This window comes from Marmota flaviventris, chromosome 4, assembly GCF_047511675.1.
Source record: "Marmota flaviventris isolate mMarFla1 chromosome 4, mMarFla1.hap1, whole genome shotgun sequence".
Lineage (NCBI taxonomy): Eukaryota > Metazoa > Chordata > Mammalia > Rodentia > Sciuridae > Marmota > Marmota flaviventris.
Window position 1 is genome coordinate 79,578,635 of NC_092501.1, and position 27,164 is coordinate 79,605,798.

Here is a 27,164-nt window from a genome sequence, read left to right on the forward strand (position 1 = left end):
AAGAAAGGTTAAGAAGTCTATTAAAGTCACACAGCAGGGCAGTGATAAAAGTGGAATTCCAGTACTAGTTGTTGTCTGAGGCCCCATTCTTATTCAATCTGTACATCTGCCTCTCAATGCCTACCTCATAGGGTTAGGAATATATAAGTAAGATAATCTATTAAGAATCTGAATTTCTTTGAAGAAGCCACATCTATATTTTCAATATATCTTGATCCTTTATTGGTGCATTATATTTATACATAATAGTGGAATTTATTGGGACATAAATCAGTGAATTTTATTCCCCAATGCCACATGTGAATTAAAGATCATGAAGATTGAACTAAGCTGAGAACATCTGATTGTGGAGAGATGGTAATTTGTAGGTTGAAAGACAACATTAGATAGGGCTACATTGGGGCCTTTAGAAAAAATGTCATTTACTTTAACTTTTGTATCTGACCTAACATTCTCCTATTAGTAAACCTTTTAGAATGTATTAACAGCTTAACAGACCTCTGGCCTCCCCCAACCTTAAAGCTAAAGGGCTGTAACAGTTAATACCTATAGGAAAAACTTTCCCTCTTTGCTACAGCTCACCTACCTACTGGCCCCACCAATTTATTTCTTAAACATATTGATTGATGACTTTTATTCTTTGGCTATAAAATAGTTCATGGTTACATCTTGGTTACCTCATAGTTACTCCTTCACATCAGAACAAGTCATTCAGACAATTTGAATCCATGTTCCTCTGACATTCATAATTGGTTCAGAGCAAGCTATCTTATTTTCTTTAAAGTCAAGTTGTTGTTTTATGTCATCATTTACAATGGAGATGGATAGTGATTATGGTTTCTTAACAATGTAAATGTATGTATTTAAAATGTCACTGAACTATACACTCAAAAATGGTTAAAATTATTCAGTATGTACATTTTAGAATAAAAATTTAAAAAGATAAATACACATAACATATGCACGTAAATAAAAAACATAGAAAACTATCTTATAGATATATACCAAAAGTTGTCAATGGTTACCTCTAGATGTTGAAGGAAGTGATTTTACTTTCTTTTTTATAAATGTTGTGATATTGTGAAATAAACATTTGGTCTTCATCCCATTTCCTGGCACACATCTCCTAAAATTCATAGAATCTTCAAAGTGATAAATGCCAAGTGACTTTTTATATGCTAAGAACTGACAAAGGCTAGGGCCTGATGGTGAATTTGGACAATGATTTAATATATCATGTCTGTATTATCAGAGCCTCCATAAAAACTTGAAAAGAAAGGACTTGGAGAGTCTGAGAGCTGAATGCATGGAGGGTGGCACACCCATACCTCATTCTATGCACCTATTTATCTGGATCCTTTCTGATAACTTATTTATTATAGTTTTGGTGATAACTTTTATAGTAAGATGGTAAATGTTTCCTTTAATTTGGTGAACTGCTCTACCAAATTAATAAAGGAGGGGGTTGCCAGGGAACACTAATTAATAACTGGGTAGTCATAACTGGCCTAAACTGGTGTATGAATTGGGGAAAGTCTTACAAAGCTAAACCCTCAACCTATGGGAACTGTTGTTACCCCCAAGAAGACAGTGTTATAGACAAATTGAATTAAAGGACACCCAGCCAGTGTCTGGTTCTGCAGCATTACTTGTTTGGTGGGTTAGGGATCTCCCTGCCCCACCACTCCTAGTATCATAAGAATGTTGTGAGTGTATAGTGGGAAAAAACCCCAACTTTTACTATTCATATGCTTTTATTATTCTCTGAAATTTCTACCATGAGCATGCAATATATGACAAGAAAAATAATTTACTGATATATGGAAGAAATACAAGAAATGATCTTTGCCCTCAAGGAATTTACAGTGCAAATAACATACAAGGAAAATGCATTTAAAAATTTAAATAGTGAAAGCAACTGTGTAGGGATTGTGGTTAGAGCTCAGTTGTAGAGTTGTCTGACATGCAAGAGCCCTGGGTTTGATCTCCAGTACTGCAACAAAACAAAACTGGAAGAACAAGCAGGACCATATGCCATCTTGTAGTTCAATCTCCATTTCAGAGAAAAGGATAATGAGATCAAGTGCAACCAAGACCAGAGATCATATGCTTTACCAGTGGCAACAGCAAGACCATAACTTAAGTATTCCAGTTGTGAATCCAGCACTCTCTCTGGTCCTAAACATACCACATCACACCACTCTAACCCATGGGCAGCAGGTGAGGATAGGGAGATGCAGTAGGGGTTGACTTACACATAGGGATGAAGGAGGTTCTGGGGAAGAGAAAAACTTAACAATGGTGGGTCCTGTCCATAGCCTCAGAAGATCAAACTCCACCATGTTTTGGGGTCTGTAAATAATGCAATATTGCTAAAACGCCCTGGAACAGGTAGCTGGGTTTGTCCATACTCTGAAAGATGCACCAAAGTAGTGGCTGGTCCAAGTATGGATTGAAGGTCAGATGTACCTGAGAATGAACTTGGGTTACTTAACTAATATGAGCCTCAGTTCCTTCTTTGTCTATAAAATGAACAAAGGATCACATCTTAAACCCATGGACTTTTGAGGTCTTCATCCCATATTATATAGGGAATATATTATATTACATATTATATAGGGGATATGTGATCCAAATTACATAAGGGATAACTGTCATGCTGTTATGAAAATGAGAAATAACAAATGCAAAAACCCTCAGAACATTCCCTAGCATATTGGACACTCAAGAAATACCAACTGTTAATGTTAGATGAAGGTTAATAGAGAAAGGATCAGTATTTTCTGGGTCCTAGAAATATTATATAATTTTTAAAAATGTTTATGATGCTGGGGAAAAATACTAGGGCCTTACAAAAAAGCTAGGCAAGTAATCTACCCCTGTGCTTACCAATTTCTATCCATGAAATTAATACTATTATTAACTAGAGTATCATTCAACTACCATAATAACCACACACTGAGAAATTGGTTTGTGCCCAGCCCTGATATAAACACTTTTCATGTACTAACTCATGTCATCCTCTCACCTATCCTAGGAGGTAGGCATAGCTGTTATTTTGATTTTATAGGTGAGGAAACTGAGGCACTGAGAGGTGGAGTTATTTGTCCAAGGCCCATAAACAGTAGCAAAGGAATTGAGTCACAATGTAATCTTAAGGACCCCACTTCCCAACCACAGCATTTGGTGCTTCTCTACCACCAATATCTCATGAGATGTGGTGAGCCGTTCCTATAGACCGTGGCCGCCATTAGAAGATGGCGCCGGCTTCCACTGTGGCCTGTGATAAACAACTCCTTTTTTGGAGAGTTGGCACGTAATCCCTTATCACCCTATGAGAAAGCTCCACGTGGCAGCTTTGCATTGGGGCTTGAGATGCTTTATTAAGGCTGGGAGGGGCATCTGAGAGGAGAAGAAGAAATATCAAGGGCCTGAATAAACTGCTGAAAGAAGATTCCTGAGTTGCATCTTCCTTGCGGGCAAGGGGTCGCGACAAGTGGTGCCGAGACCCGGGAACCAGAACTTTCAGCAGTCAGGGGTGGTGCACCGGTTAGTCCCAGGTAAGTGGGATCCGCGACCAAAGCGGGGTTAGTCCCTAGTAAGTGGGATCCGCGACCAAAGCGGGGCAGCTCCTCTGTAAAGAAAGAGAGAGCATTACATTTTATTGCAGCTGCACTGTGTACTTTCACTTTTGTTTTCTGTGTTTCTTTTGTTGTGTCATTTCACTTTTGTTTTTTGTGCTTCTTTTGTTGTTGTGACGACAGGGACGCTCCCCTGTAAAAGGAAGAGAGCGGGGACTTTTGTACTTTCACTTTCTTTATAGCTCTAAAAACATTATGGGTGTTGCTTCTTCAAGCCCAATTTTGTTGGCCCTAGATGGGTTGTTACATTCAAAAGGACTTAAGATAAAGCAGAGAATTTTGCAGATGTTTTTAAGAGAAGCTGATATAGCGGCTCCTTGGTTTGCTTTTTCAGGGAGTCTTACGGTTCCCAGCTGGGACAAATTAGGGAAAGATCTAGATTTCGCTCGTGAGCAAGGCACCTTAGAGGGTGGTGTTATACCACTTTGGAAGTTAGTTAGAGGTTGTATAGCAGATAGTAAATGCCAAGAAGCTGTGAGTGAGGGTCAAGCTGTTCTTGAGCAACTACATGAGGAAAAATCTGAAGGATCACATAGTGAAGTGGCAGAGAGTATCAAAAGTAACAGTAGTGAGAAGGCAAAAGAGCCTGAAGATAAAAATAGGAGAAGGCTCTATCCAGACTTGACCGAATTCAAAACATCTGAGGACACAAGCGGCTCAGAGTGTTCTGAGGACCTTGATATATTGTTACAACAACTACATAAGATAAAAATGAAAAAGAAGAAAAAGGAGACACAAGGCGCGCATGCCTACTGTAAGAAGGGGGAGGGATCTAATATTGGTCAACAAAACTCTGAGGAGGAGGAGGTTGAAAATTTAGAAGAAGATATGATGCCTGTTGCCCCACCCCCGTATGTGGGGGGGAGCCAAGGTTCCGGGAGGTCTTTTCATGCGCAAGTTTGGAGGACAGTTAATACAGATATGGGACTTGCATACCCTGTATTTCAGGACAATAACAGGGGAAGATATCATGAGCCTTTAGACTTTAAGATAATTAAAACCTTAGCAGAATCTGTCCGCACTTATGGCATAGATGCCGCTTTCACTCTCACTCAGGTGGAGGGACTTACTAGATTTTGTATCCCTCAGATTGGGCTAGTCTAGTCCGCACTTGTGTTTCCCCAGGGAAATATTAGGAGTCCAAAGTTGGCTGTTTAATGTTTCTGGCATTACCCAAGACTCGGAGCGAGGTAGGAGGCTTAAAATTTTTGCAAATAATTCACAATTATCTAATGCTACATTACCCTCCGCAGCAGTCTGTCTCCAATCTCCGTTCCTGTTTCTTTTGGCTAATGTTACATTACAGGGGATGCTTAATTGTTCTAATGTTACTTGTTACTTGTCTGGGTGTTGGAATGGCTCCTGGACTACGGCAGTGATTATGAAAATTCCAACCTTTGTCCCGATCCCGGTTACTGCAGATCCAGAATCCTTTCCTATTGTTGAATTGATTAGAACCCGTAGAGATTTTGGAATTACGGCAGCTATAGTGACAGCTGTGGCGGTATCTGCTGCTGCAGCAGTTACAGCTGGAGTAGCCATGGCCAGCCAAGTACAAACTGCTGCCACTATTAATCAGGTTATTCAACAAACATCCACCATACTTGAATCCCAAAGTAAAATTAATCAACACATTTTATCTGGGATTCTGGCTGCTAATCAAAGGATAGATCTGCTTCAAGCTCAAGTTGAGGAACTGTCTGACCTAGTACATTTGGGTTGTATTGATCAACGTGCACATTTATGTATAACCTCTGTCAGATTTAATGATTCCAGGAATGCCTCCCGCATCATTGGCGAATATTTGGCCGGAAATTGGTCCATGGCAGCGGAAGACTTGATCCAGTCTCAACTAACTCAGATTGCTGTTTTGAATAGTACCCGTGTCGATCCCGTGACTTTGGGTCAATTCACCGATTGGATATCTTCTGCTTTTTCTTTCTTCAAAGAGTGGGTGGGGGTAGGCATTTTTGATGCAATGTGTTGCTTCGGTGTTGTACTTTGTTTGTGGCTTCTCTGTCGCCTTAAAGCTCGCCATGCGCAAGAGAAAGCTATGATTGTACAAGCTCTTGCAGCTTTAGAAAATGGCATTTCTCCACAAATCTGGCTTGCACATCTTAAACAGTGATTTCTGGGCATGGCCATTGCACCCCAAGTTAGTTTCACATTGCACTGGGATTGGCATGTCCTCTTCTTTATGCTCTCCCGGTACTGAATAGCCCTTGCACTCTGCAGGTCTTGTTACCATTGCACGCAGATGGGTTTCAGGACTGGTCTTTCTTCTCGGCTACAGACTCTTTACCTTCCTCTGGGGCTTAGGGATTGTGTTGCCAACTTAAATTTTGTCATCATTACCAGGCTACCTGTGTTATCCTACTTCTCATCGTCGTCACGATGCAGGATGTGAGGCAAGGCACTGCACTTGAGTGATCCCTCAACGGACCTCAAGGAAAGCATGTCCTATTGCATGCGGGTTTGACGTCCACGCCCCGCCCTACAAAAAAAGGCGTCGGCTGATATGGGATCAGGTCTGGGGAAGGCGCCTCCTTAGGACTGAACCATACATTGCAGCCACTTCTGCACAGTGGGATAGGACCTCTACTTTCGCCTGCATTGTTTTATAAAACAGAAGGGGGAACTGTGGTGAGCCATTCCTATAGACCGTGGCCGCCATTAGAAGATGGCGCCGGCTTCCACTGTGGCCTGTGATAAACAACTCCTTTTTTGGAGAGTTGGCACGTAATCCCTTATCACCCTATGAGAAAGCTCCACGTGGCAGCTTTGCATTGGGGCTTGAGATGCTTTATTAAGGCTGGGAGGGGCATCTGAGAGGAGAAGAAGAAATATCAAGGGCCTGAATAAACTGCTGAAAGAAGATTCCTGAGTTGCATCTTCCTTGCGGGCAAGGGGTCGCGACAATGAGATCCTCATGGAAATCTCCTTCTGCTTCCTGAGGAACATCCTCTTTGCCTTCAGAGAAAGAGAATTCTCCAACTGTGTGCCCTGCAACATGGCTATTTTTTGTTCTTAGGTTATGTCATCTGGATGGGGTGCCTCTGTTAGTTGCCCAGCATAGAGATGAAAATGGTAGGTCAAGATTAAAAATTGGTATATGCAAAGCATTTGCTCAGGGGTGGGAATTTTATAAAAGCATTTTGCCAAGGGTTGGAAGAAAAATTAGTGAAGGAGGAAGGGCCAGAAAGGAATTTTATCAGGTTTGCATGTTTGTTTTATCCCTAGTATTACATACTTGTGGCATATAATCCAATCAAATTAGTAAACACACAATGAATTGAGATTAATGAACAAAAAATGTATTTAACAAGAAAAACGTGGACACTAGACATGTGTGAGTATGGGCAGTATTCCTTACAGAATCCACCACCTCCTGTGAGGGTGGAGCAGCTCCCCCAAGATCAAAGGACTTGTGCTCTGAATTCTGGTGAAGGTTGTATTGTAAACAGGAGAGGGAAAATCCATCCACTAAGAAAAGTGAAGGCAATGAGCTCACCTGGGACCTTGCTTCCCTTTGCTCAGAAGCCATGTCCTTTTTCTAGGCACTTGCTCCAGAGTAGGTACAGTCTCCAGGCAGATCTAAGAGATGAAAAAGAAACCACAAGAAAGCCCCCTTTGCTTTCCACCCCTCAGAATCAGAAACTCTGAAATTTTTTTCACCCCAAGTTCCTGTAGAGGGAAGTCATAAGGATCTGGGAGTGAACAAAACTGGAGGAAAGGGCTGGGGACATCCTGGACCAAGGCCCCACTCTTTTTGGCTCTGCAGCTTTGCAAAAGCAGAACTCAGGAGGACATGTGACTTCCATCAGCAGCAGGGACTCACTGAGCCTCAACAAGTGCCAGGCACCAAGAACTTTACCCTGTTCAATCCCAAAGAGTCAGCTGGCATTGCTAGCATTCTGTTTTATAGATCAGAAAACTGAGGACAGAGTGCACAAGTTCACACAGCCAGTGAGAATGGCACCAGGATTCTGGTCCCTGAGCATCCGCTGTAATCTCACTGTACACCTTGCAATTTTTCTCCAAAATTTCCACCCAAATTATTCTGTCTCCTGAAAAGGAAAAAGAAATACCAACTGTTAATGATAGATGGCTTTCCTAAGGAGGGAAGGGGATCAGGCACAGAAACCAAAGACCTGGGTACTAGTCCTGATTGTGCCATGGGGAGCCAAGCACCTCTCTCCTAGTGGGGCAGGGCAGGGCAGGACAGGGCCTGCCCAACATTCAAACTATTCCTGCCAGCGAACCTTTGAACCTAGAAGACTAAAATTTTGGAACTTAGCAAGGCTAGATAAAGAATTAATTCTGCAAGGTATCAAAGAAATCCAATCAAACTTAACACAAACCCTAACCAAACAAACAAACAAACAAAAAACAAAACCTAAACATAACCCTAACCCTAACGTTAAACCTAACCCTAACCTGTTAGAGAACTGTTGAACCTAGAATACCAAACTTGGGGAGCCTAGTGGGGCATGGTAAATGAAGAATTCTGCCCAGTATCAAATTAATCTGACCAAAAATATTTTGGAGCTATTTCAGTATATTGATGTTTTTTTGCTTGATCCTAAAAAGCTCACAGACAAAGATGTTTCCTTCTAATTCAGCTTAGGTGTACTACAACAAGGGCACACTGAGTTCTAATTGAATGAGTGAATTTTCAAGATTCTAGCACAAAACCTGTTTGACTTCCACCTTCACTTCCATTCATTCCTATGAGGCAAAGTGAAGTGAAACCAGAAAATTAAACTGTACCTGCCAGCGAAACTTTGATCCTAGAAGACCCAAATATGTGGAGCTTAGTAAGGCTAGGTAAAAGATGAATCCTTCCAAGTATAAAGGAATTCCAACCAAATATAACCCTAACCCTATTGCTAACCTTAACCCTAATTCAAACAATAATTCTAAACCTCATCCCAATCTGTTAGACATCCGTTGAGCCTAGAAGAACCAAACTTAAAAATACTGACGGGGCTGGGTAAAGGATTAATCCCGCCCAGTATCTAAGAAATCTGACCAAAAACATTTTGAAGCCATTTCAGTACATGAATATATTTTTGCTTTATTCTAAAATGGTCACTGATAAAGTGCATTCTTTCTACTGCAGCTTAGGCCTACTTCAACAAGGAACATATGAGAGAGTGCACACTGAGACCTAATTGAGTGAGTGAAGTTTCATGAAGCTACAACAAACACTGCTTGATTTCCACCTCCATTTCCATTCATCCTGATAAAGCAAAATGAAGGGAAACCTGAAAATTCAAAGTGTTCCTACCAGTGAATCTTTGAACATGGAAGACTCAAACATGGTGAGGTAAGTAAGGCTAGGGAAAGGATGAATCCTGCCAAGTGTAAAGGTAATCAAACCTAATCTAATCCTAACCCTAACACTAATGTTAACCCAAACCATAACAATAATTCTAAACCTAACACTAACTTGTTAGAGATCCATTGAAAATAGAATACCCAAACCTGAGAGCCATGTGGTGCTGGGTAAAGGATGAATCATGCATAGTATCAAATAAATCTGACCAAAATTATTTTGGGGCCACTACATAGACATATTTTTGCTTGATTCTCAAATGTTCAAAGATAAAGCAAATTCTTTATACTTCAGCTTAGGTGTACTTAAAAAAAGAGCAAATGAGAGAGTGCACACTGACAACTAATTGAGTGCATGAAGTTTCACACAGTTAGCACAAACCCTGTTTGATTTCCACCACCATTTCCGTTCATCCCTATAGGGCAAAATGAAGTGAAACCTGAAAATTCAAAGTGTTCCTGCCAGCAAGCTTTTTAAACATAGAAGGCCCAAACTTGGAAAGCTTAGTAAGGCTAGATAAATGATGAATCTAGCCAAGTATCAAATAAATCGAACCTAACCCAACCTAACCAAAACCCTAACCATAACACTCTCCCTAACCTGTTAGTGAACCATTGAACAGAGAAGACCAAAACTTGAGGAACCTAGTGAAGCAGGGTAAATGAGGAATCTTGACAAGAATCAATGAAATCCGACCAAAAATATTTTGGACCTATTTCAGTACACAGATTTTTTTTTTTGCTTGATCCTAAAATGCTCACAAATAAACCTGTGTCTTTCTACTTCAGCTTAGGTATACTTCAACACTGAACAAAAAAGAGAATGCACACTGAGAACTAATTTAGTGAGTGAATTTTCTAGCAGTTAGCATAAAGCCTGTTTCATTTCCACCTCAATTTTTATTTATCCCTATTGTGCAAAATGAAGTGAAACATGAACATTCAAACTATTCCTCCCAGGGGTCCATTGAACTTAGAAGACCCAAACCTGGATAGATTAGTAAGGATAGGTAAAGAATGAATCCTGACAAGTATCAAGGAAATCCAAACAAACCTAACTCTAACCCAAACGTTAAACTTAATCGTAACCTATTAGAAATCCAATAGACCTAGAAGACCCAAACTTGTGGAGCTCAGTAAGGATAGGTGAAGGATGAATTCTGTCAAGTATCAAAGAATTCCAACAAAACCATACCCTAACCCTAATGCTAAACCTAACCCTAACTCTAACTATAAACCTAACCTTAAACTACTAGAGAATTGTGAAACCTAGAAGACCCAAACTTAAGGAGCCTACTGAGGCTGAGTAAAGGATGAATCCTGCCCAGAATAAAAGAAATCCGAGCAAAAATGTTTTGGAGCCATTTCAGTACATGGATATATTATGTTTGATCCTAAAATGCTCACAGATAAACTGCATTCTTTCTACTTCATGTTATGGCTACTTCCACTGGAAAGAAACGGGAGTGTGCACACTGACAACTAATTGAGTAGTGAAGTTTCAAGAAGCTAGCACAAACACAGTTTTATTTCCACTTTCATTTCCATTGATCCCGATAAGACAAAATAAAGTGAAACCTGAAAATTCAAACTGTTTCTGCCAACGAAATGTTTAACCTACAAGAAACAAACTTGGAAAACATAGTAGGGATAGGTAAAGGATGAATCCTGCACAATGTCAAAGAAATCTGACTGAACCTAACCCTAAACTTAATGCTAAACCTAAAACTAACCTTAAACCTAACATGAAAACTAACATTAAACTGGTAGAGATTCATTAAACCTAGAAATCCCAAACGTGGGGAGCCTTATGGGGCTGGGTAAAGGATAAATTTTTTCCAGTATCAAAGACATCCAACCAAAAATATTTTGTAGCCATTTCAGTACATGGATATATTTTTTTCTTGATTCTAAAACACTCACAGGTAAAGAGAACTTTTTTAGTTCAGCTTAGGTCTACTTCAACAAGAAAAAAAAGAGAGAGTACACACTGAAAACTAACTGAGTGAGTAAAGTTTTAAGCACCTAGAACAAACCCTGTTTGATTTACACCTCTATTTTCATTCATCCCTATAAGGCAAAATGAAGTGAAACAAGAAAATTCAACTGTACCTGCCAGCACAGCTTTTAAACTAGAAGATCCAAACTTGGGAAGCTTAGTAAGTCTAGGTAAAAAATGAATCCTAGGAATTATCAAAGAAATCCAACCAAACCTTACACTAACCCTAATGCTAAACCTTAAACTAACCCTAACCCTAACCCCAAATCTAATCCTAACCTGTTAGGGAACTGCTGAACCTAGAAGACCTAAACTTGGGGAGACGAGGAGGATAGGAATAGAATGAATTCTTCCCAGTAAAAAAATATCAGAACAAAAATATTTTGGAGCTATTTAAATACATGGATTATTTTTGCATATTCCTAACATGCTCACAAATAAAGCTGTTTCTTTCTACTTCAGCTTAGGTCTACTTCCACACTAAACAAAAGAGAGAGTACACACTGAGAACTAATTGAGTGAGTTAAGTTTGTAGCAGCTAGTACAAACCCTGTTTCATTTCCACCTCAATTTTCATTTATCCCTATAATGCAAAATGAAGTTAAACCTGAAAATTCAAACTGTTTCTGCCAGAGAATCATTGAACCTAGAAGACCCAAATGTGGGGAGCTTAGTAAGGCTAGGTAAAGAATGAATTTTGCCCTGTATCAAAGAAATCCAACCAAACATAACCCTAACACTAATGCTAAACCTAACACTAACCATAACCCTAAACATCACCCTAATCTGTTAGAGAACCATTGAACCTAGAAGACCTAAACTTGGTGAGAGTAGTGTGGCTGGGTTAAGGATAAATCCTGCCCAGTATCAAAGAAATCTGTCCAAAAATAGTTTGGAGCTCTTTCACTACATGGATATTTTTTGCTTGATCCTAAAATGTTCAAGATAAAGCTCTCCTTTATATTTATCCGAGGTCTACTTCAACAAGGGAAAAATGACAAAATGTACACTGAGACCTAATTGATGGAGTGAAGTTTCAAGCAGCTAACACAAACCCTGTTTGATTTCTGCCTCCATTTCCACTCATCCCTAAAAGGCAAAACTGAAGTGAAACATGGAAATTCAAATGTTCCTGCAAGTGAAACTTTGAACTTAGAAGACCCAAACTTGGGGAGATTAGGAAGGCTAGGTATAGGATGTGTGCTACACATTATCAAAGAAATCTGGCCCAAACTAACTCTAACCCTAAAGTGAAAGCTAACCCTAACCTGTTACAGAACCATTGAGCCTAGAAGACCCAAACTTGGGGAGCATAGAGGGGATGGGCAAAAGGAAGAAATCTGCCCAGTATCAAAGATATCCAATGAAACATAACCCTAAACCTAACCCTATACCTAACCCAAACCTGTTACAGAACCATGGAACCTAGAAGACCTATAGTTGGGAAGCATAGTGGGATTATGTAAAGGATGAATTCTGCCCAGTATCAAAGAATCCAACCAAAAATGTCTTATACCTATTTCAGCACATTGATTTTGTTTTGCTTGATTCTAAAATGCTCTCAGATAAAGTTGTTTCTTTTAACATCAGCTTAGGTCTACTGCAATAGGAACGAAACAGAGAGTGCACACTGAGAGCTAATTGAGTGACTGAATTTTCATGCAGCTAGCACAATCTGTTTGATTTCCACCTCCATTTCCGTTTATCCCTCTAAGGCAAAAATGAAGTGAAAACTGAAAATTCAAATGGGTCCTGCCAGTGAACGTTTGATCCTAGAAGACCCAAACTTGGGGAGCTTAGCAAGGATAGGGGAAGGATGAATGCTGCACAGTATCAAAAAGTCCCACAAAACCTAACCCTAACCCTTACGCTAAACTTAACTCTCACCCTAACCTAAACCTAACCCTAAACTATAAGAGACCCATTGAACATAGAAGACCCAAACTTGAGGAACTTAGAAATGGTAGGGAAAGGATGAATCTTACAAAGTATCAAAAAATGCAACCAAACCTAATGCTAACCCTAATGCTAAGGCAAACCCTAATCCTAAAAGAAACCTAAACCTAACGTAACCTGTTATGGAACAGTTGAACCTAGAAGAACCAAACCTGGGAAACATACTGGGCCTTGTTAAAGGATGAATCCTGCCAAGTATCATAAAAATCTGACCAAAAATATTTTGGATCAATTTCAGTATATGGATATTTTTAGGCTTGATGCTAAAATGCTCACAGATAAAGTATTTTTCTTTCTAATTCAGCTGAGGTCTACTTTAACAAGAAACGAATGAGAGAGTGCAAACTAAGAATGAATTGACTGAGTGAAGTTTCAAGAAGCTAGCACAAACACTGTTGGAGTTTCACATCCTTTTCCATTCAACCCTAAAAGAAAAAAGAAGTGAAACCTGAAAATTCAAACTGTTCCTGCCATCAAACCTATGAACATTGAAGACCCATACTTGGGGAGCTTAGTAAGGCTAGGTAATGAACGAATACTATCAAGTATCAAAGAAATCCAACCAAACTTAAATCTCACCCTAATGCTAATCCTAACCCTAATGCTAACAATAAACCTAAACCTAACCTAACCTGTTAGGGAACCATTACACCTAGAAGACCCAAACACTGGGAGCCTAGTGGGGTGGGGTAAAGAATGAATCCTGGATAATATAAAAAAAAATCTGAACAAAATAATTTTTAGCTATTTAAATATATGTACATTTTTTGCTTGATCCTAAAATGCTCACAGATAAAGCTGTTCCTTTATAACTCAGCTTAGGTCTACTTCAAAAATGAAAAAAGGAGAGTGCACACACTGAGCACTATTGAGTGTGTGAAGTTTCAAGCAGTTAGCACAAAACTTTTTGATTTTCACCTTTATTTCCATTCATCCCAATAAAGTAAAATGTAGTGAAACCTGAAAATTTAAACTGTGCCTACCAGCAGACCTTTGAACCTTGAAGATCCAAACTTGGGGAGCTTAGTAAGCATAGGTAAAGAATGAATCCTGTCAAGTATAAAAGAAAGCCATCCACACCTCACCCTAACCCTTATGCTAAACCTAAACCCAACCCTAACCTGTTAGAGAATCTTTGAACCTAAAAGACCCAAACTTGGAGACATTAGTGTGGTTGGGTAAAAGATGAATCCTGCCCAGTGTCAAAGAAATCTTACCAAAAATATTTAGTAGCTATTTCAGGACATGTATATTTCATTGCTTGATCCTAAAATGCTCAAAGATAAAGCTGTTCTTCATACTTCAGCAGAAGTCTATTTCAACAAGGAACAAAGGAGAGAGTGGACACTGAGACATTGAGTGAGTGAAGTTTCAAGCAGCTAGCACAAACCCTGTTTGATTTTCACCTCCATTTTCATTTATCCCTCTAGGGAAAAAAGAAGTGAAACCTGAAATTCCAAACTTTTCCTGCCAGCAAACCATAAAACCTAGAAGACCCTAAATTGTGGAGCTTAGAAAAGCTAGGTAAAGAATGAAACCTGCCCGGTATCAAAGAAATTACACCAAATCTAACCCTAACCCTGATGCTAAATCTAACACTAAACCAGACCCTTAACCTAACTCTAACCTGTTAGTGAATCATGGGACCTAGATGACCCAAACTAAGGGAGCCCCCTGGGGCTGGGTAAATGATGAATATTGCCCAGTATCAAATAAATCCAAGGAAAAATATTTTGTTGCTATTTCAGTATGTGGATATTTTTTTTATTGATCCTAAAATGCTTACAGATAAAGCTGTTTCTTTCTACTTCAGATTCGCTCTACTTCAATAAGGAACAAAAGAGAGAGTGAACAGTGAGAACTAATTGAGTGAGTGAAGTTTCAAGCACCTAGCACAAACCCTGTTTGATTTCCACCTCCATTTCCATTCATTCCTATAATGCAAAATTAAGTGAAACGAGAAAATTCAACTGTTCCTGCCAGCACAGCTTTTGAACTAAGAATTCTAAACTTGGGAAGCTTAGTAAAGCTAGGTAAAGGATGAATCCTGCCAAGTATCAAAGAAATCCAACCAAAACCTTAATCTAACCCTAATGCTAACCCTAACCCTAACCCTAACCCTAAACCTAATCCTAACCTGTTAGAGAACTGTTGAACCAAGAAGAAATTACACCAAACTTGGGGAGACGAGGAAGCTGGGTAAAGGATGAATTCTGTCCAGTATCAAAGAAATCAGAACAAAAATATTTTGGAGCTATTTAAATACATGGTTTTTTTTTTTGCTCATTCCTAAAATGCTCACAGATATAGCTGTTTCATTCTACTTCAGCTAAGGTCTACTTCAACAGTAACAAAGGAGAGAGTGCACACTGAGAACTAATTGAGTGAGTGAAATTTGTAGCAGCTGGAACAAACCCTGTTTGATTTCCACCTCAATTTTTATTTATTCCTGTAGTGCAAATAGAAGAAAAACCTAAGAATTTTAGCTGTTTCTGTCAAAGAAAAATCGAACCTAGAAGACCCAAACATGGGGAGCTCAGTAAGGCTAGGTAAAGAATAAATTTTTCCCTGTATCAAAGAAATCCAACCCAACATAACCCAAACCCTAATGCTAAACCTAACCATAACCCTAACTTTAAACCTCACCTTAACCTTTTAGAGAACCATTGAACCTAGAAGACCCAAACTTGGGGAGAGGAGTATGGCTGGGTTAAAGATACATCCTGCCCAGTATCAAAGAAATCCGACCAAAAATACTTTGAAGCTCTGTCACTACATGGATTTTTTTTGCTTGATCTTAAATGCTCACAGATAAAGTTGTCCTTTATATTCATCTGAGGTCTACTTCAACAAGGAACAAATGACAGAAGTGTACACTGAGACTTAATTGAGTGAGTAAAATTTCAAGCATCTAGCACAAACCTGTTTGATTTCTGCCTCCATTTCCATTCATCCCTAAAAGGCGAAATGAAGTGAAACCTGAAAATTCAAACTGTTACTTCAAAAGAAACTTTGAACTTGGAAGACCTAAATGTGGGGAGATTAGGAAGGCTAGGTAAGGATGAATGCTACACATTATCAGAGAAATCCAGCCAAAACTAACCCTAACCCTAAAGCAAAATCTAAGTCTAACCTGTTACAGAACTGAAGAACCTAGAAGACCCACACTTGGGGATGGGGAAAGGATGAATTCTGCCACAAATCAAAGATATCTGACAAAATACAACCCAAAACCTAACCCAAATCTGCTAGAGAACCATGGAACCAAAGAGATTCATACTTGGGGAGCCTAGTGGGGTTTTGTAAAGGATAAATCCTGCCCAGTATTAAAGAAATCCGACCAAAAATATTTTGTATCTATTTCAGCACATTGATTTTTTTTTGCTTGATCCTAAACTGCTCTCACATAAAGTTGTTTCTTTGTACACCAATTTAGGTCTACTGCAACAAGAAACAAATCAGCGAGTGGACACGGAGAGCTAATTGAGTGACTGAAGTTTTGGGCAGTTAGCACAAACACTGCTTGATTTCCACCTCCATTTCCATTTATCCCTATAAAGCAAAATGAAGTGAAAACTGAAAATTCAAAGGTTTCCTGCTAGTGAACGTTTGAACCTAGAAGACCCAAACTTGGGAAGGTTACAAAGGCTAGGTATAGGATGAATGCTATACATGATCAAAGAAATCTGGCCAAAACTAACCCTAACCCTAAAGCGAAATCTAATCCTAACTTGTTACAGAACCATTGAACCTAGAAGATGCAACCTTGGTGAACCTAGAGGGGATGGGGAAAGGACAAATTCTTCCCAGTATCAAAGATATCAAATGAAACATAACCCTAACCCTAAACCTAAACCTAATCCAAACCTGCTAGAGAACCATGAAACCTAAGAGACCCATACTTGGGGAGTCTAGTGAGGTTTAGTAAAGGATGAATCCTGCCCAGTATCAAAGAAACATAACTAAAATATTTTATACCTATTTCAACACATTGATTTTCTTTGCTTGATCCTAAAATGCTCTCAGATAAAGTTGTTTATTTCTACATCAGCTTAGGTGTACTGTAACAAGGAACAAATAAGAGTGTGCACACTGAGAGCTAATTGAGTGACTGAAGTTTCAAGCAGCTAGCAGAAACAGTGTTTGATTTCCACCTCCATTTCCATTTATCCCTATAAGGCAAAATAAAGTGAAAACTGAAAAATCAAATGGTTTCTCCCAGCAAACATTTGAAAATAGAAGACCCAAACTTGGGGGACTAAGTAAGGGTAAGTAAAAAATGAATCCAACCAAGTATCAAAGAAATCCAACCAAACCTAAAACTAACCCTAATGCTAAAGCAAACCCTAAATCTAAAATAAACCTAAACCTAACCTAACCTGTTATGGAACTGATGAACCTAGAAGTCCAAACTTGGGGACCCTACTGGGCCTTGGTAAAGGATGAATCCTTCAGAGTATCATAAAATCCAACCAAAAATATTTTGGATCTATATCAGTATATTGATATTTTTAGGCTTGATGCTAAAATGCTCACAGAAAAAGTTTTTTCTTTCTACTTCAGCTGAGGTCTGCTTCAACAAGAAACAAATGAGAGAGTGCACACTGAGAACTAATTAACTGAAATTTCAAGAAGCTAGCACAAACACTGTTTGATTTTCACCTCCATTTCCATTCAACCCTACAAGGAAAAACGAAGTGAAACCTGAAAATTCAAATTGTTCCTGTTAGCAAACCTTTAAGCCCTGAAGACCCAAACTTGGGGAGCTTAGTAAGGCTAGGTAAAGGATGAATAACCAAGTATCAAAGAAACCCAACCAAACTTAACTCTCACCCTAATGATAACCTAACCCTAACCCTAACAATAAACCTAAACCTAATACTAATCTATTAGGAAAACATTGCACATAGAAGATCCAAACTTTGTGAGCATATGGGGAGGGGGTAAAGGATGAATCCTGGCTAGTATCAATGAAATTTGACCAAAATATTTTTCAGGTATTTCAATATATGGATTTTTTTTGCTTGATCCTAAAATGCTCACAGCTGAAGCTTCTACTTCAGCTTAGGTTTACTTCAAAACTGAAAAAAGGAGAGAGTGCACACTGAGAGGTAATTGAGTGAGTGAAATTTCAAGCAGCACAAACTTTTTTTGATTTGCACCTCCATTACTATTCATACTTATAATGCAAAATGTAATGAAACCTGAAAATTTTAACTGTGCCTGCCAGCAGACATTTGAATCTTAAAGACCCAAACTTGGGAGCTTATTAAAGCTAGGTAATAGATAAATCCTGCCAAGTATAAAGGAAATCCAACCAATCCTCACCCTAATCCTAACAGTAAACCTAAACCTAATCCTAAACTGTTAGAGAACTTTGAACCTAAAAGACTCAAACTTGGAGAAACTAGTGTGGGTGGGTAAAAGATGAATCCTGTCCAGTATCAAATAAATCTTACCCAAAATAACTTGGAGCTATTTCAGGACATGTATATTTTATTTCTTGATTCTAAAATACTCACAGATAAAGGTGTTGACTATACTTCAACAGAGGTCTACTTAAACAACGAACAAATGAGAAAGTGCACTCTGAGACATAATTGAGTGAGTGAAGTTTCAAGAAGCTAGCACAAACCCTGTTTGATTTCCACCTCCATTTCCATTTGTCCCTGTAGCACAAATGAAGTGAAATCTGAAATTTCAAACTGTTCCTGTCAGTGAACTATTCAACCTAGAAGACCCCAAATTGAGGAGTTTAGTAAAGCTAGGTAAAGAATGAATCCTTCCCAGTATCAAAGAAATTATACCAAACCTAACACTAACCCTGATGCTAAATCTAACCCTAAGCCAGATCCTAAACCTAACCTGTTAGAGAACAATGGGACCTAGATGACCCAAACTAAGGAAGCCTCCTGGGGCTGGGTAAAGGATGAATCCTTCCCAGTATCAAAGAAATCTGAGGAAAAATATTTTGGAGCTATTTCAGTACGTGGATACTTTTTTGCTTGATCCTAAAATGCTCACAGATAAAGCTGTTTCTTTCTACTTCAGAATAGCTCTAATTCAAGAAGGAACAAAAGAGAGAGTGCACAAGGAGAATTAATTGAGTGAGTAAAGTTTATAGCACCTAGCACAAATCCTGTTTGATTTCCACCTCAATTTTTATTTATCCCTATAGTGCAAAATGAAGTAAAACCTGAAAATTCAAACTGTTCCTCCAAGCGATCCTTTGAACTTAGAAGACCCAAACTTGGGGAGATTAGGAAGGCTAGGTAAGGATGAATGCTACACATTATCAAATAAATACAGCCATAACTAACCCTAACCCTAAAGCAAAATGTAAGTCTAACCTGTTCTAGAACTGTTGAACCTAGAAGACCCAAACTTGGGGAACCTAGAGGGGATGGGTAAAGGATAAAATATTCCCAGTATCAAAGATTCCAACAAAACATAACCCTAACCTTACTGTAAAACTAACCCAAACCTGCTAAAGAACCATGGAACCTAGAAGACCTATATTGGAAAGCCTAGTGGGGTGGTGTAAAGGATGATTCCTGCCTAGTATCCTAGAAATCTGACCAAATATATTTTGGAGCTATTTCTGAACATTGATATTATTTTATCTTGATCCTAAAATGCTCTCAGATAAAGTGTTTCCTTCTACATCAACTTAGGTCAACTGCAATAAGAAAAAAATCAGAGAGTGGACACTGAAAGCTAATTCAGTGACTGAAGTTTCAAGCATCTAGTACAAACCCTGTTTGATTTCCATCTCCATTTCCATTTATCCCTATAAGGCAAAATGAAGTGAAAACTGAAAATTCAAATGGTTGCTGCCAGTGAATGTTTGAACCTAGAAGACCCAAACTTGGGGAGATTAGGAAGGCTAGGTATAGGATGAATGCTACACATTATCTAAAATATCTGGCCAATAAAACCCCCTAACCCTAAAGTGAAATCTAAGCCTACCCTGTTACAGAACCATTGAACCTAGAAGACCCAGACTTGGGCAACCTAGAGGGGATGGTAAAGGATAAAATCTGCCCAGTATGAAAGATATCCAACAAAACATAACCCTAAACCTAAACCTAACCATGGAACCTAGAAGGCCCATACTTGGGGAGCCTAGTGGGGTTGTGTAATGGATGAATCCTGCCCAGTATCAAAGAAATCCAACTAAAACCATTTTATAGCTATTTCAGCACATTGATTTTTTTGCTTGATCCTAAAATGCTCTCAGATAAAGTTGTTTCTTTCTACAGCAACTTAGGTCTGTTGCAACAAGGAACAAATCAGAGAGTGCACAGTTAGAGCTAATTGAGTGACTGAAGTTTCAAGCAGCTGGAACAAACCCTGTTTGATTTCCACCTCCATTTCCATTTATCTCTATAAGGCAAAATGAAGTGAAAACTGAAAATTCAAAAGGTTCCTGCCAGTGAACATTTGAACCTAGAAGACCCAAACTTGGGGAACTTAGTTAGGCTAGGGGAAGAATGAATGCTGCCCAGTATCAAATAAATCTCACAAAGCCTAATCCTAACCCTAATGCTAAACCTGAACCTCACCTAAACCTAAACCTAACCCTAAACTATAAGAGAACCAATGAACATAGAAGACCCAAATTTGGGAAACTTAGTAAAAGTAGGTAATGGATGAATCCAACCAAGCATCAAAGAAATCCAACTGAACCTAACACTAACCTTAATGCTAAGAAAAACCCTAACCCTAAAATAAACCTAAACCTAACCAAACCTATTATGGAACCTTTGAACCTAGAAGACCCAAACTTGGGGAACCTATTGTGCTATGTTAAAAGATGAATCCTGCAGAGTATCATAAAAATTCGATGAAAAATATTTTGGATCTATTTCAGTATATGGCTATTTTTAGGCTTGATGCTAAAATGCTCACAGATAAAGTTTTTACTTTCTACTTCAGCTGAGGTCTACTTCAACAAGAAACAAATGAGAGCATGCACACTGAAAACTAATTGACTGAGTGAACTTTCAAGAAGCTAGCACAAACACTGTTTGATTTTCACCTCCATTTCCATTCAAGCCTAAATGGCAAAATGAAGTGAAACCTGAAAATTCAAATTGTCCCTGCCAAAAAACCTTTAAACCTTGAAGACCCAAAAGTGGGGGAGCTTAGTAAGACTAGGTAAAAGATGAATATTACCAAGTATCAAAGAAATCCAACCAAACTTAACTCTTACCCTAATATTAACCCTAACCCTAAACCTAACAATAAACCTAAACCCAACCCTAACCTATTAGGGAACCATTGAACCTAGAAGACCCAATCTTTGGGAGCCTAGTTGGATGGGGTTTAAGCTGAATCCTGTGTATTATCAAAGAAATCTGACCAAAATATTTTTTAGCTATTTCAATATATGGACATTTTTTGCTTGATCCTAAAATGCTCATAGATAAACTTTCCCTTTCTACTTCAACTTAGGTCTACTTCAAAATGGAAAAAAAGGAGAGCATGCTGAGAACTAATTGAGTGAGTGGAGTTTTAATCAGTTAGCACAAACCCTTTTTTATTTGCACGTCCATTTCCATTCATTCCTATGACGCAAAATGTAGTAAAACCTGAAAATTTAAACTGTGGCTCCTAGTGAACCTTTTAACTTTGAAGACCCAAACTTGGGGAGCTTAGTAAGGCTAGGTAAAGGTTGAATCCTGCCAAGTATATAGGAAATCCAACCAAACCTTACCCTAACCCTAAGGCAATCCTAACCCATTAGAGAACCTTTGAACCTAAAAGACCATAACTTGAAGAGACTAGTGTGGCTTCGTAAAAGATGAATCCTACTCAGTATCAAAGAAATCTTACCAAAAATATTTTAAGGTTATTTCAGGACATGGATATTTTATTGCTTGATCCTAAAAATGTTAACAGATAAAGCTGTTCTTCATACATCAGCAGAGGTCTACTTCAACAAAAACCAAACAAGATAGTGAACACTGAGACATAATTGAGTAAGTGAATTTTCATGCAGCTAGCACAAACCTTGTATGATTTCCACCTCCATTTCCATTTGTCCCTGTAGTGCAAAAAGAAGTAAAATGTGAAAATTCAAACTTTTACTGCCAGCAAACTATTGAACTTAAAAGACCCCAAATTGGGGAGCTTAGTAAAGTTAGGTAAAAAAATGAATCCCCCAGTATCAAAGACATTACAACAAACCTAACCCTAACCCTGATTCTAAATATAACCCTAAGCTAGATCCTAAACCTAACCCTAACTTGTTAGAGAACCATGGAACATAGATGACCCAAATTAAGGGAGCCTCCTGGGGATGAGTATGTGATTAATCCTGCCCAGTATCAAAGAAATCTGAGGAAAAATATTTTGGAGCTATTTCATTATGTGGATTTTTTTTTGGTTGATCCTAAAATGCTCACAGATAAAGCTGTTTTTTATACTTCAGATTAGCTCTACTTCAAGAAGGAGCAAAAAAGTGAGTGTGCATTGAGAACTAATTGAGTGATTGACGTTTCAGACAGCTAACACAAACCCTGTTTGATTTCCACCTCCATTTGTATTCATCAATATAAGTCAAAATGAAGTAAAACCTGAAAATTCATATGTCTCCTGCCAGCAAACATTTGATACTAAAAGACCAAAATTTTGGGAGCTTAGTAAGGCTAGGTAAAGGGTAAATCCTCTCAAGTATCCAGTAATTCCACCTAAACCTAACACTAACCCTAATGCTAAACCTAATCCTAACCCTAACCTGTTAGAAAACCATTGAACCTTAAAGACCTAAACATGGAAAACCAAGTGTGGCTGAGTAAAGGATGAATTCTGCCCAGTATCAAAGAAATCTGACCAAAAATATGTTGGAGCTATTTCTGTACATGGATATATTTTTGCTTGATCCTAAAATGCTCACAGATAAAGCTGTTTCTTTCTACTTCAGCTTAGGTGTGGGAAGCCATTCTCACACATGACTGAGATACCTCCCTGACTGGGTGTGAGGCACTCAGACCAGCTGAGTCAGAGCTTTCCCCACCCTTTCCAGGTGCTAGGGCTTGTCCATGTGGGGGTGTGGCTGACTATTAACCTGGAAACCAATCACTGACACTGACTTTGGAATGCTGTCTCTCTTATCCTTCATTGGATGGAATTTTCCCCTGAATTTTTTGTTTCCCAATAAAAGCCCACTTTCTGTCATACCCCTTCCTCTTTCTTGCTGGTCTCTTGTGTAAACCTCACTACCGCCAGGTGGCTCGAGGCAGGAGCAAGGAAGGGCTGTCTCTGAGCTGGGCAAGAAAAAGGTAAATTGAGTTTATGTGTCTTTATTTTGGTCTCACTAGTTAACTTCTATGTTTTGAACCTCTAGTATGAAGCTAGCATGCTGGTCACGCAGCAGACTTAGGTCTGCTTCAACAAAGAACAAATGAGAGTGTGCACACGGAGAACAAATTGAGTGAGTGAAGTTTCAAGCAACTAGCACAAACCCTGTTTGATTTCCGCCTCCATTTTAATTCACCCTATCAGGCAAAATGAAGTGAAACCTAAAAATTCATGTTTCCTTCCAGGGAACATTTGAACAAAGAAGACCCAAAGTTGGGGAGCTTAGTAAGGTAGGTAAAGGATGAAACTTTACAAGTATCCAAGAAATCGAACCAAATTTAATACTAACCCTAACCCTACACCTAATTTTATCCCTATCACTAACCCTAATTCTAACATAACCTGTTAGAAAACCATTGAACCTGAAAGACCGAAACACAGGGAACCAAGTGGGGCTGGGTAAAGGATGCATTCTGCCCAATACCAAAGAAATCTGACCAAAAATATTTTTCAGCAATTTCATTACATTGACTTTTTTTGCTTGATACTAAAGTGCTTGAATATATAGCTGTTTCTTTCTACTTCAGCTTTGGTCTGCTTCAACAAGGAAAAAATGAGAGGGTGCACAATGAGAACAAATTGAGTGAGTAAAATTTCAAGCAGATAGTAGAAACCCTGTTTGATATCGACCTCCATTTCCATTCATCCTTGTAAGGCAAAAAAGTGAAACCTGAACATTCAAAGTGTTCCTGCCAGTGAACATTTGAACCTAGAAGACATAATCTTAGGTAGATAAGTAAGGCTAGGAAAAGAATGAATCCTTCCAAGTATCAAAGAAATTCAACCAAACATGACCCTAGGAAATCCAACCAAATGAGAGGGTTTGGAATCCAAGAAATCCAACCAAATCATTTTTTACCTAAATCTAACCTAATGATAACCCTAAACCTAACCCTAACCCAAACCCTTAACCTAAGCCTAACTTGTTAGAGAACCATTGAACCTAGAAGATCCAAACTTGGGGGAGTTTAGTAATGCTAGGTAAAGGATGAATGCTGCCTAGTATCAAAGAAATCCGACCCAAACTAACCCTAACCCTAAACCTAAACCTAACTTCACCCTGTTAGAGAATGTTGAACCTAGAAGATTCAATGGGGAGCCTGATAAGGTTGGGTAAAGGAAGAATCCTGCCCAGTTTCAAAGAATCTGAACAAAAATGTTTTAGAACTATTTCAGTACATGGATATTATTCTGTTTGTTTCTAAAATGCACACAGATTCAGCTTTTTCTTTCTACTTCAGCTAAGAGTTATTTCAACAAGGAGCAACCCAGAAAATATACACTGAGAACAAATTGAATGAGTGAAGTTTGAAGCAGCTAGCACAAACCCTGTTCATTTTCACCTGGTTCTTGCCAGCTAACGTTTGAATCTTGAAGACCAAAATGTTGGGGAACTTAGTAAGGCTAGGTAAATGATGAATCCTGACAAGTATCAAAGAAATCTAACCAAACCTAACCCTAATCCTAATGCTAAACCTAACCCTAATCCTAACTCTAATTCTAACACCAACCTGTTTGAGAAAGTTTGAACCTAGAAGATCCAAACTTCGGCGGCCTAGTGGGGCTTGGTAAAAAATGAATTCTGCCCACTATCAAAGAAATCCGACCAAAAATATTTTGGAGCCATTTCAGTATATATATATATATATATATATATATATATATAATCCTAAAATGCTCACAGATAAAGCAGTTTCTTTCTACTTCATCTTAGATCTACTTCAACAAAGAAAAAGTGAGAGTGCACACTGAGAACTAATTGAATGAGTGAAGTTTTAAGATGCTAGCACAAACCCTGTTTGATTTTCACTTTCATTTCCATTGATCCCTGTATTGCAAAAAGAAATGAAACCTGATAACTCAAACAATTTCTACCAGCGAACTTTTTAACCTAGAAGAACCAAATTTGGAAAGTGTAGTAAGGCTAGGTGAAGGATGAATCCTTCCAAGTATCAAAAAAATTCCACCAAACTTAACCCTCACACTAAAGCTAAACCTAAACCTAAACCTAACCCTAAATCTAACCCTAACCTGTTAGAAGACACAAACTTAAGGATATTAGTAGGCTAGGTAAAAAAATAATTCTGCCCAATAACAAATAAATCCAACCAAACCTAACCCTAACCCTAACAATAATAATAAACCTTACCCGAAGTGTTAGAGAACCATTGAACCTAGAAGACCCAAACTTGGGAAGCCTTGTGGGGGTGGGTTAAGGATGAATCTTGCACAGTATATAAAAAACACAACCAAAAATATTTTGGAGCTAATTCAATAAATGTATGTATGTATATATTTGTGTGTGTGTGTGTGTATTTCTTGATCCTAAAATGCTCATAGGTAAAGCTTTTTTCTTTCTATTTCAGCTTAGGTATACTTCAATACTGAACAAAGGAGAGAGCACACACTGAGAACTAACTGAGTGTGTGAAGTTTCAAACAGCTAACACAAACCCTTTTGATTTACACCTTCATTTCCATTTATCTCTATGTAACAAAATAAAGTTAAACCTGAAAATTCAAACTCTCTCTTCCAGCAAACTGTTTAACCTAGAAGACACAAACTTGGAAAGCTTAGTAAGACTACTTAAAGAATGAATCATGCGAGGTATAGTAAATCCAGACAAACTTAACTCTAACCCTAACACTAAACCTAAACCTAACCCTAATCTGTTAAAGAACCATATAACCTAGAAGTCTCAAACTTGGGGAGCCTAGTGGGGCTGGGAAATGAATGAATTCTGCCCAGTATCAAAGAAATCCACCCAAAAATATTTTGGAGCTACTTCAGTACATGGATACTTTTTTTCTTGATCCTAAAATGTTTACAGATAAAGCTGTTTCTTTCTTCTTCAGATTAGGTCTACTTCAAAAGAACAAATGAGAGAGTACACACTGAGAACTATTTGAATGAGTGAAGTTTCAAGCAGCTAGCACAAACCATGTTTGATTTCCACCTCCATTTCCATTCATACCTAGAGTACAAAACAAAGTGAAACCTGAAAATTCAAACTATTCCTGATATTAAACCATTAAACCTAGAAGACTCAAAATTAGGGAGCTTAGTAAAGCTAGGTAAAGTATGAAACCTGCCCAATATCAAAGAATTCCAACAAAACATAACATTAAACCTAATCCTAAACCTAACCCTAACCTGTTAGAGAACCCTGTAACCTAGAAGACTAAACTGGGGAGCCTAGTGGGGATGGATAAAGGATGAATCCTGCCCAGTTTCAAAGAAATATGACAAAAAATATTTGGACCTATTTCAATACATGGATTTTTTTTTGCTTGATCTAAAATGCTCACAGATAAAGCTGTTCCTTTCTACTTCAGCTTAGATCTCCATCAACAAGGAACAATGGAGTGAGTTCACACTGAATACTAATTGAGTGAATGAAGTTTCAAGCAGCTAGCAAAACCCTTTTTAAAATTTCTACCACCATTTTTATTCATTTCTAAAGAGCAAAAATAGTGAAACGTGAAAATTTAAACTGTGCCTGTCAGCAAACCATTAAACATAGAAGAACCAAAATTGAGGAGTATAGGAAGGCTAGATAAAATATGAATCCTCCAAAGTATCAAAGAAATCCTACCTTAAAGGATTTCAAACCTAACCCTAACCTTAAAGCTAAACCTTACCCTAACCCTAACCATAAACCTAAAACTAACTTGTTAGAAAACCGTGAAACCTAAAAGTCCCAAATTTAAGGAGCTTTGTAAGGCTAGGTAAAGGATGATTCCTGCATAGTATCAAAGAAATCTAAACAAACCTAACCCTAACCATGATGCTAACCTGAACATTAACCATAACAATACTTCTAAACCTAAACCTAACCAGTTAGAAAACCATCGAACCTAGAAGAT